This window comes from Pezoporus occidentalis, unplaced genomic scaffold (assembly GCF_034315485.1).
Source record: "Pezoporus occidentalis ecotype Australia unplaced genomic scaffold, CSIRO_AGI_Poc_V1 ctg184, whole genome shotgun sequence".
Lineage (NCBI taxonomy): Eukaryota > Metazoa > Chordata > Aves > Psittaciformes > Psittacidae > Pezoporus > Pezoporus occidentalis.
The window spans coordinates 153,922-162,690 of record NW_026913683.1 but is presented as its reverse complement, the minus strand read 5'-3'; the positions used below and the strand labels follow the sequence as shown (position 1 = coordinate 162,690).

The following is an 8,769-nucleotide window of genomic DNA, read 5'->3' as shown; positions in this document are numbered from 1 at the left end:
CTTTGTCTTTATACACTACCGCTCTGTGGACCCTTTTATGTTTGCTCAAAGAAAGACAGAAATTATTCAAAAAGCAAAATCATTTTTAGATCTCAGTTCTGAAGTTTTTGCAGAAAATCTGCCTGCAGCAAATGTTTTACCTGAAGGAGGATAACAAACATAAGCCATCAATCATACAAACTGACCTCATTCTTACTAAAAGGCATACATAGCTTAGATGGCCATTGCATTATTTTTTTAGCCCCCCATTGTGCATTCTGAGCTGCACACATCCCGTAGAGCTCTGTTTCCTTTGAACAGGTACAGCAGCCACACATTTTGATCAAAATACAGGACAAGGACCTTCATTCACATGGTATTTATGTTGGGATCAAAATTACAACCATTTAAATATTTTATATTGGGCATACTCCAATCTAGCAAAGCAATTTGGCTAAACAAGCTTCTGAGGTGAATGAATTACTTCTGTGTGTTTTGGTGCCAGGAACATGTTATGAAAACAAAATATATAACATTTACAGATTTTCACAATTTTTAAGGTCAGAATGAGTGACTAATTGTAATGTCTTTGCCTAACTGAACTGCCAGTTTGTCTCATGTGCTGTTCTTATTTGTAGTGATCAGTTGGACATACCATTACATGGCATGGTTTGTCTCAAGACCTCTGCCTCTTGTGAAGTCAGGTCTGCACCTGCTGTTACTATTTAATCTTTATATATGTCCTGTTCTATTCCACCTTAAGTTAATAGCTTGCAAGGATTACTGACAGGTGATTGCCAATGGAAAACTTTTTGGTTTGGTCTAGAACATACTGCCCACACTTCCAAACCCCTCAGATAATGAGAAGCCCACAGTCTTTGTGGTTACACAACTAATCCTCAACTCTAAAGTTTATTCATCTATACTTGCAAGCTTTTTTTGCAAGGGAAATCAGAGAAACTCATAATGAGGACGAACATTTTTATGCCTCCTAGACCATTGTGTCTCTTAGGCATACATGTACTTGGTTATTTTTTTGGAAGAGGTGGGAGCTGACTGGCTCAACAGCTGTAAATAAGGCAGCCTTTCCCAAAGTGGAAAAGAATAAACTTGATCAGGTGCTGTAGCACTAGTTTTTAGAATTAATAAAAAAAATCTCAAAGATGTAATTTTCTTTTATAAGAAAATAACTTGAAAAAGCTAATATATGACTAAACAGCTTCATACAAATGCCAGGTTTACAGTACCACTAGAACAGTTGGGCTGTCCTTGACTGTGTTTCCTTAGGAAGCCAGTGCAGAGTTGCGGGCAGGGGAGAGATGACACATTTTAGGTCTATTCATATTTTCTTGTTTCCAATGCAAAGATTTTTCTCTTCTACAGCACTGTAGAGGCAAAAAAGTAGGTATTTAAGAGTGAAGTTTTATGCTTATGTCATAATTTAGCCTACTTTGTTACATATCATATGTAAAAATCACTTTATTAGATGTGTTTCTATAAAAGACTGCAGTGTTTCTCATATTTGCTGAAGGAATGAGGTTTATGACACACAGCTGAACCCATCTGATACTCTCCAGTAGGAGGCAGGGGTCCACGTGCACTCAGTCAAAATCATTTTAATAAATCATAACCAAAGGGAGTGGGGGAAGAGAGCAGGACAGACAGGAAATAGGCACGTTAACATTCATTTGAAATGATTGTTACTGATTAAGCATCCTGCTGGCTTTCCTACTTTGTTGGATAGTAAAGCAAGGTCACAGAGCACTGGGGAAAAAAAACAGTGATACGAGAATCATGGACATCATAGGCAAGGAGTGAATAGAATGGCAAGGACTGTATATGAGCCCAGTTTTTGCTAGTGCAGACAGTGGGTTTTCAAAACAAAGCCTTGCAGTCTTTTATATAAACACCTCTAATAACGTGAAGCAGTCATAGTTGGGAAGTAAAAATGTCTTTGCTGGGACTATGAGGTTCCAAGTACCTATGGTCTGCAGCACAGTGTAAAATTGCTATGAAGTCATGGATTTGTTAGAATAAATGTTGTTTTCTATCCAAACCTCCAGTGACATTATAACAAAGTTTTACTGTTCCTGCAGTCACTTTGCACTAAAATACTTAGAACGGTGAAGAAAGGCAGAACTGAGGAGAAGAGGACAAGTAGGGAGCTGCAGAGGTGCTGTGTAAGTTCATTTTTGGTGGCAGAGAAAAAGAAATTCAATTCAATGGCAGGACAAAGTGGGAAAAATGCAGATTGAAATGTAAACTCTAAAGATCTGCCTCAGCCTTGAGTGCACTAGTAGGCTTTAATTCCCCCAGCCAGGACCTCCACACAACACTGCCCACAGACTCAGAAGCCTCATTTAAGCTCAGGCCTGGGCACACACTCTTTGCATGTGAGGTACATCACAGGTGTACTTTGTCCCAGACCTACACCTGAATTGTTGCTTGACTTTCCCAGGCTGACTTTCAACACGACTTGTTATTTTGCTTTTGCTCTTGGTCATCACTAGTGTATCAACAGGACCTGTTATTGTCACCACCCTGCTGTGCTTTCCTGGTTCAGGTGCTGTATGAATTTGCCCTGTCAGTAAAGTCATTGCCTTGTTTCTGTTCTGAAAATCCTTGGCTTCTTCCTCTCTGGGAGAGTAACTGGCTCTCACTGCAATACAGAAGGGGGAGCTCTCTTTGGGGAATGCATCCTGGTGGAGAACCAATAAAGGAGTGCTACATATCCAAGAAGAGGAAGGAAAAGAACTGTGTTTCCCACTCTATTTCACCTCTTCCAATACCTATTTAGAGACAGAGAGATCTTCCTTGGAAGGATGTGAAATGCATTTCATGAATTTCTGAAAGGAAGGCAAAGGCAATTGTAGACTCTTAAAGTCTGCATATTGCTGGCAGTCATGCAAAAAAGCTGCTGGCAAACTGCATGGGAAAGAAAGCAGTAACTACATGCCAAGAAGTAAAAATAAAAATGATGTTTTAGACTTACTCAGTTTCCATAGTATCAGAAATTTTAGCCAACAAGACATCATTACGTACCTGATGTAGGATCTCCAGTTGCTTATCAGCCTTTTTACCCAGCCCCTGTCATTCTGTAATTACCTACACCTAAACAAAACTTACAATAAAAACCCTAACCCCCCAATTACACAAACACCCCCCTGATTTGAGGTCCATTGCTCTCACAGAAGGATGTGAATAGTCAGGAAGATGTCAAAAACTGAATCTGCACAAAGAACTTAAGTTTAACTAAAATCTAAAGGACACCACATACAATCTGGGAAGGAGTCTTGAACTTGAGAGTACTCATAGTTCTGCAGCTATATTGTTATGTTGAACAGGCTGACCTTAAGTGAGCATTAGGAGATCCTCATAGCTTATTATAAATGAGTGAAAATAAAACCCAGAAGATGGAAGTGGTAAGAGAGCTCCAGCTCTTCCAGCTCAAGCAGAGGCTTTACTTTTGTAAGTGATGGTAGAATAGAAACGGAGAAAAATTCAGATCACCTCTTAAGACCAAAAAAGAAAACAAAAAAGGTATTGCTTGTGTCATTTGGCACAAGTCAGGTCAGTAGAATTCTCTTCCCATGAGATGTGAAATGGCTGCACAACTACTCTGAAATAGTTTTTATAGCATCTGGGAGCTGTTCTGAGGCTTACTTGCCTGAGGGTTGTCGCTTGGTCTGTGGATCTCCACTGGCATGGAAATACTGGTCATGTCTCTCCTGGCCTGTCCTGATTACAAACATCCTTTTCTACATTAAAGTGACACTTTGTTCCATTCCATTTATTTTGTAAAAGCCAAAAGCTCTGACCAGGATGTAGGATTCTTTATTTCTATCCTTCTCAGATCTTAGCACACAGCCCACAGGAAAGAAAGAGCTGAAATTACTTGTTTGCTTCTTTTATTAATAATAAAGAAGTTCACAGCTGTTGATCTGTCAGTCATTTTCCTCTTTAAATGTCAACTTACATCTGAGGTTACTAAAAATGCAGTATCTGAGTGAGATTCAAAATAAAAAATAAAAGATGTTTAACAGACAGTCCTGATGTATTCCCAGACACCTTAAAGAAGCTTTTTTCCTCTCTCCCCAGACTATTTTCCTTCATTGCTGTTCTCACTGTCACATGGCATTACAAACATAAATCACATTTCCTTTTCCACAGAAGCTAAAGAAGCTTGGTTGAGAAGATACAGCTTCTAAAACCAGCACTTCCAAGATGTACACAGTCTATTAAGAGTGCATGTAGTCAAAGCAAGGACTAAGGTAAATGGCAATCACAGGGAGACCCTTCTGCTCCTGGTTAGGGCCCACTTTTCCTACAAAGATAAATAATCCAAAATTTATTGGCCTCTTTATGATTGTTCTGATTGATATTTATTGCAAGAGAATATTGCACTGAGTGCACACTTTGTTAAGCACTACAATTTAGATTATAAAGTAGAAAACTAAGAATTAAATAGCCAAGATGCGTATGTTTCAAACAAGCATACTGGAATGATGTTCTAGCAAGTTCTGTCCCCTGCATCCAAATTAACTGGTGTTTTGAAATAATGAAGGTTCCTGGTAATTCCTGTGTAAATTCTTAACTACTTCTACAAAACGTCTGAAACATGGATCAACTATAAAGGTGCTGCACTGAGGTCTCCAATTCATGTTCACATGCCAGGAATATAAACTTTTTTCTTGAATGGGCTCACAGTAGATTTGTCTCTCTGCTCAGTTCGTCTCAAACTGAGAAACTTGTCCATGCAGTTTCTCATGAGCTAAGGTCATTGTGAGGTTTAGGACTTACCACAAAATTGTCTGGGTTTGTGCTTTCAATTTACTGTATAGCGATTTTAGTACTTTAATATCAGACTATCTCAGTACAGTTGCAAGCATTCCCACTCTAATAATTCCACCAGCCATATATTGCCTTTTCCTATTTCTCATAAAATGATTACATTTACATGCTACCAGTTCATTAACAGCACTCACAATAGGAACAGATTAGGGGGATAAATTGATACAACTAATGAAATGACAATGAAATCATTCCCTCAAAGCACTGCATTTTTAGCAAAGTTTCGTTCTGTGCTGAGACAAAACCACAGCTGTCAAAAATACGGCATCTAAACCCCTTAACAAATTTAAAAATACCATCTGCAGGCAATGCAGTGCAGATAAACAGATGTCGCAGAAGTACAAAGCCCAGAGAAAATGGCTTGACAGTTTTAAGGTTAATATGTCTGAAAAAAAACCCCACATATGTTTCTCTGATGAAGAGACTGCAAAATGTAACAATTGCTAATGTTTATAAATAGCTACTGAATGCAAATACACAGTTAATACCTGCATTTCGTATTGTTTTGAGTTTCCTTAAGATCGTTAAGTAGATCAATTAGAGAAGACTACAAGTTCAGCATCTTTCTGTGTACCATTAGTTGTTTAGTTTAACTGGAGAAGGTCTCTATACTATCTTTAATCTGCTTGTGGGTTTTTTCTTCCCCTGTCCAAGAACTCCTCTCATTAAAGTGAACTCTTCTGAAATATGCAACACTGGCTAGTTTAGTCCCACTTACTAATGGTCTTGGATTGATTCTTAATTAGTTGCAATTTTGGTCAGAATCCCATTACAATAGCTGAGTTCTCCAACAGGAAAGAAGGAAAAGTCTGGTGTTCTGCTGTGAACTGCTGAGACTGGGGGTGAGCTTGCACCCACAATGGCAGCTTTGCAAAATGCAGTGAGATTCAAATCACGCTCTGTGTCCTGGTTTGAACACAAACCTTCGTATGGTAATTTATCCTCCATCTATTAAATATGAAGAAGAAAGGCATCCAGATGCTGTTAGAAAAACTGCATTCTTCCAGTACTCTTCTAGTCTATTCTTAAGGAAAAAGGATAGTAATTCAGAAGCGTATGAAGCCTTTTCAATAAATCACTGTTTTTTTTTCCCTGTATAATTTTATTTGCTGTATATTTTCTAACCTTCTGTTTATGTTCTAGAAAGCCTCTGGGAAGCTAAAGATTATATTTTCATGTTTGTTTTTTTTTTTCAAATGAATGCGTATTTGGTATGAACTGAAGCATATTTTTGTTCACGAAGGGAATCAGTCTCATTGTGCAGCTATTGCTTTATGATTTGAGTTTAATTATAGGAAAGCGAGGTATCAAGAAAACATGCTCTTCTAAAGCACTATCTGGAGCAAGTGTCCCTGTTGTTAGGGGACAGTGATGTCACGTGAGCAGCTTTTGTATTCAGCAGTAATAATTCACTGCCTGCATGGGGGGATTGATCCCAGCTATGGTATCCCCAAAGGAGCCTCCACTAGGAAAAGGCTCACATACTTTGATCTGTAGATTAACATGAGCAGGATCACAAGCCTTTGTCTCTTGTAAACATCGTATGTCCCTAAATTTGTATCCAGCAAAAGGCTGAGTCTTGTGTTTATTTGGGTAATGAATTGCAGTAATTAATGCACACATTGATTCCTCTACTGACTCTCCCCTAAAGGCCATTTCCATTTTTAATTTATAGAAAATGCATACGATTCCTTTAATCAGAGCATAGCATGCAATCTAAAACAAGCACTCACATAAAAAATATAGTAAGTGGAAGCAAGATTACTGAGCAGAATAAAGGTAGGAATTTAGGTACAAGGAAGTTGTATTTAGCATTGTATCGAAAGACAGCTACATAGCAATAAATGTGAGAATATGCATTTGAATTTTCAGGGCAGGTACAACCCCATAATCAGAGAAGCACAAATCCTACATTTTCATTGAACAGATTTTCACTTACTTCAGTAAGGGCTCAGTTTGGTCCTTAACGTATGAATGTATATTTCTGTCATATATTTCTATTACAAGGATGTTTTGATGCTGTCTTTCTTTCAGCCTTTTATAGCTTTTGCATTAAAAAAGACTCTACCATTTATTATACATTCTTGGGCAGGAAGATCAAAAAAAACAAAGTGTGCTTCCTTTCTGAATAATGAATATTTCTTATTTTCTAAGTGCCAAAAATGTACTCAGCATTGTGCAAGGTGTGAAATGCAAACAGCCTTTCCCTGTCAGTCCTTCAGCCCAAAAGCAGTTTCTAGCATTCCAGACATTATCCTCATCTTAAACTGGACCATTCACAAATAACATAGCTTCAGAACAAAGCAAAACTAAAGTGCAAACCAAATGACACAGTTTAGAAATAAAATTAAAAAAAAACCCCAACAAAATAAATTATATCACAATTTTTGTTTCATTCCTGCAGTACTTTCAGTCACTAAGATTATCTGTTTTCCTTACGTGGGAAATGTCTACCTTGCATACATAAAATTTCCATATACATATTGAAATGTGTGTAAAATATGCCTGGGGAAGTATGAAAATACAGCATTATGAATACACAGCAAGGCAGATGAGGCTGTGCTGAGGAATGCAATCTAATATTTTTCTGAAATGTACAGGTAATATAAATTAGAAAATACCCCATGGTATGTATGCAGCATAAAGGACACAAAAAAGAAAGACTGATTTGGAAGCACATACAAACTAAAGGAATACCTGATTAACCTTTCACTGACTCCTGGACCACGTGATGCAAAGCTTGCCTTCCTCCTAGAGTGATGGCTTTAGAAGAAGATGTTAAATTTAACCTCTGGCGCAATGATAAATTGACAATAAAAAATTCAATGGCTTGGTAATTACCAATCACTTTGGACATCGGCAACATTTTTCAGTTCTGTCAGTGCTCATTGGCACAAAAGCTTCAGCTGAAATTCTCTTGATCTCCCTCTTTTTAACTTTGTTTTCATGATGCAGATTAAATCTGCCACCCTATTACTGATTCATTTTCCTAATTTTTCATGTCTGCACCATGCCCCAGCTGCACTAGGCTGATAATTGTGGAGCCCAGCCCTGATGATTAACATCAGAAGAATTAATTATGCCTGCCATTAAAATTCCAGGTTGCACATGGTGATCAAGAAAAATTAAGTTTCTCTAGGCCTCTAAATCATTTCACCTTTGAGGAGAATGATAGTGCCTCGACAGCTAAACTGCAGCCTGCGTTCCAGAAAAGGTCTAAGCCACACACCCTTTGTGTAATTCACTAAATGCCTTCCTAGTTATTCTCACTGGTTTATTCCGCTTGCTAAAAAGATTTACTGCTCTCCAAATAAAGACAACTAAAGTATCTAGCTGACTGCTTGATTCCAATATAAAACACCATTTTCTCCTCCTTTTTGAGACTCTTTGAGGAGTATCTGTTGTATTAATTTCCAGATAAAAGCATCACACAGAATGAAAGACCTAGGCATGGAACTAGTTTCACAGAATTAGTAGGTAATTTACTTTCATCCCAGTTACAAAGTGAAGGAAAATTATTATTTTAGTACTAGGTAAAGAAAATTATATTTCTCAGAAATAAATTGATAATGAAACAAAAACAGATTCCTAAGATCTTTAGGCTAAGTAGTAATGAGTAAGGAAAAGCCTGTTTACTGACTTGTTTTGAAAATGATTTTTGCATGGGAAACTCAAAATGTATTTGGTCTAGCCTAAGGTATGACATTTACTGGAGCCATAAAGATTAAGATGATATGCATTTATCATGTTCTTTCTCTACACTATGTTTCGGTTTTAAATTACCATAATCATGTATATTACTGGCTCATCTTTAGAAGACTGATAAGGAGACATATTTTGCTGAACGGATGTAAATATCTAATGTCAAATGGAAAATGTCACAAAGACTACGCATAAACTCGCATTGTATCTGCTACCCTTGTTATGTATAGGCAGTGC

General features: G+C 37.6%; 1 long non-coding RNA gene across 1 annotated transcript; it reads right to left on the bottom strand.

Moving 5' to 3' along the window:
- Window positions 1-3,870: 3,870 nt before the first annotated feature.
- LOC134162216 (uncharacterized) lies at window positions 3,871-7,577 on the bottom strand. Its single transcript, XR_009964253.1, has 2 exons — window positions 7,528-7,577; window positions 3,871-5,778 (listed from the first exon to the last, which is right to left on the bottom strand). It is a non-coding gene; the product is annotated as an uncharacterized LOC134162216 (long non-coding RNA).
- Between the last annotated feature and the right edge of the window lie 1,192 nt (window positions 7,578-8,769).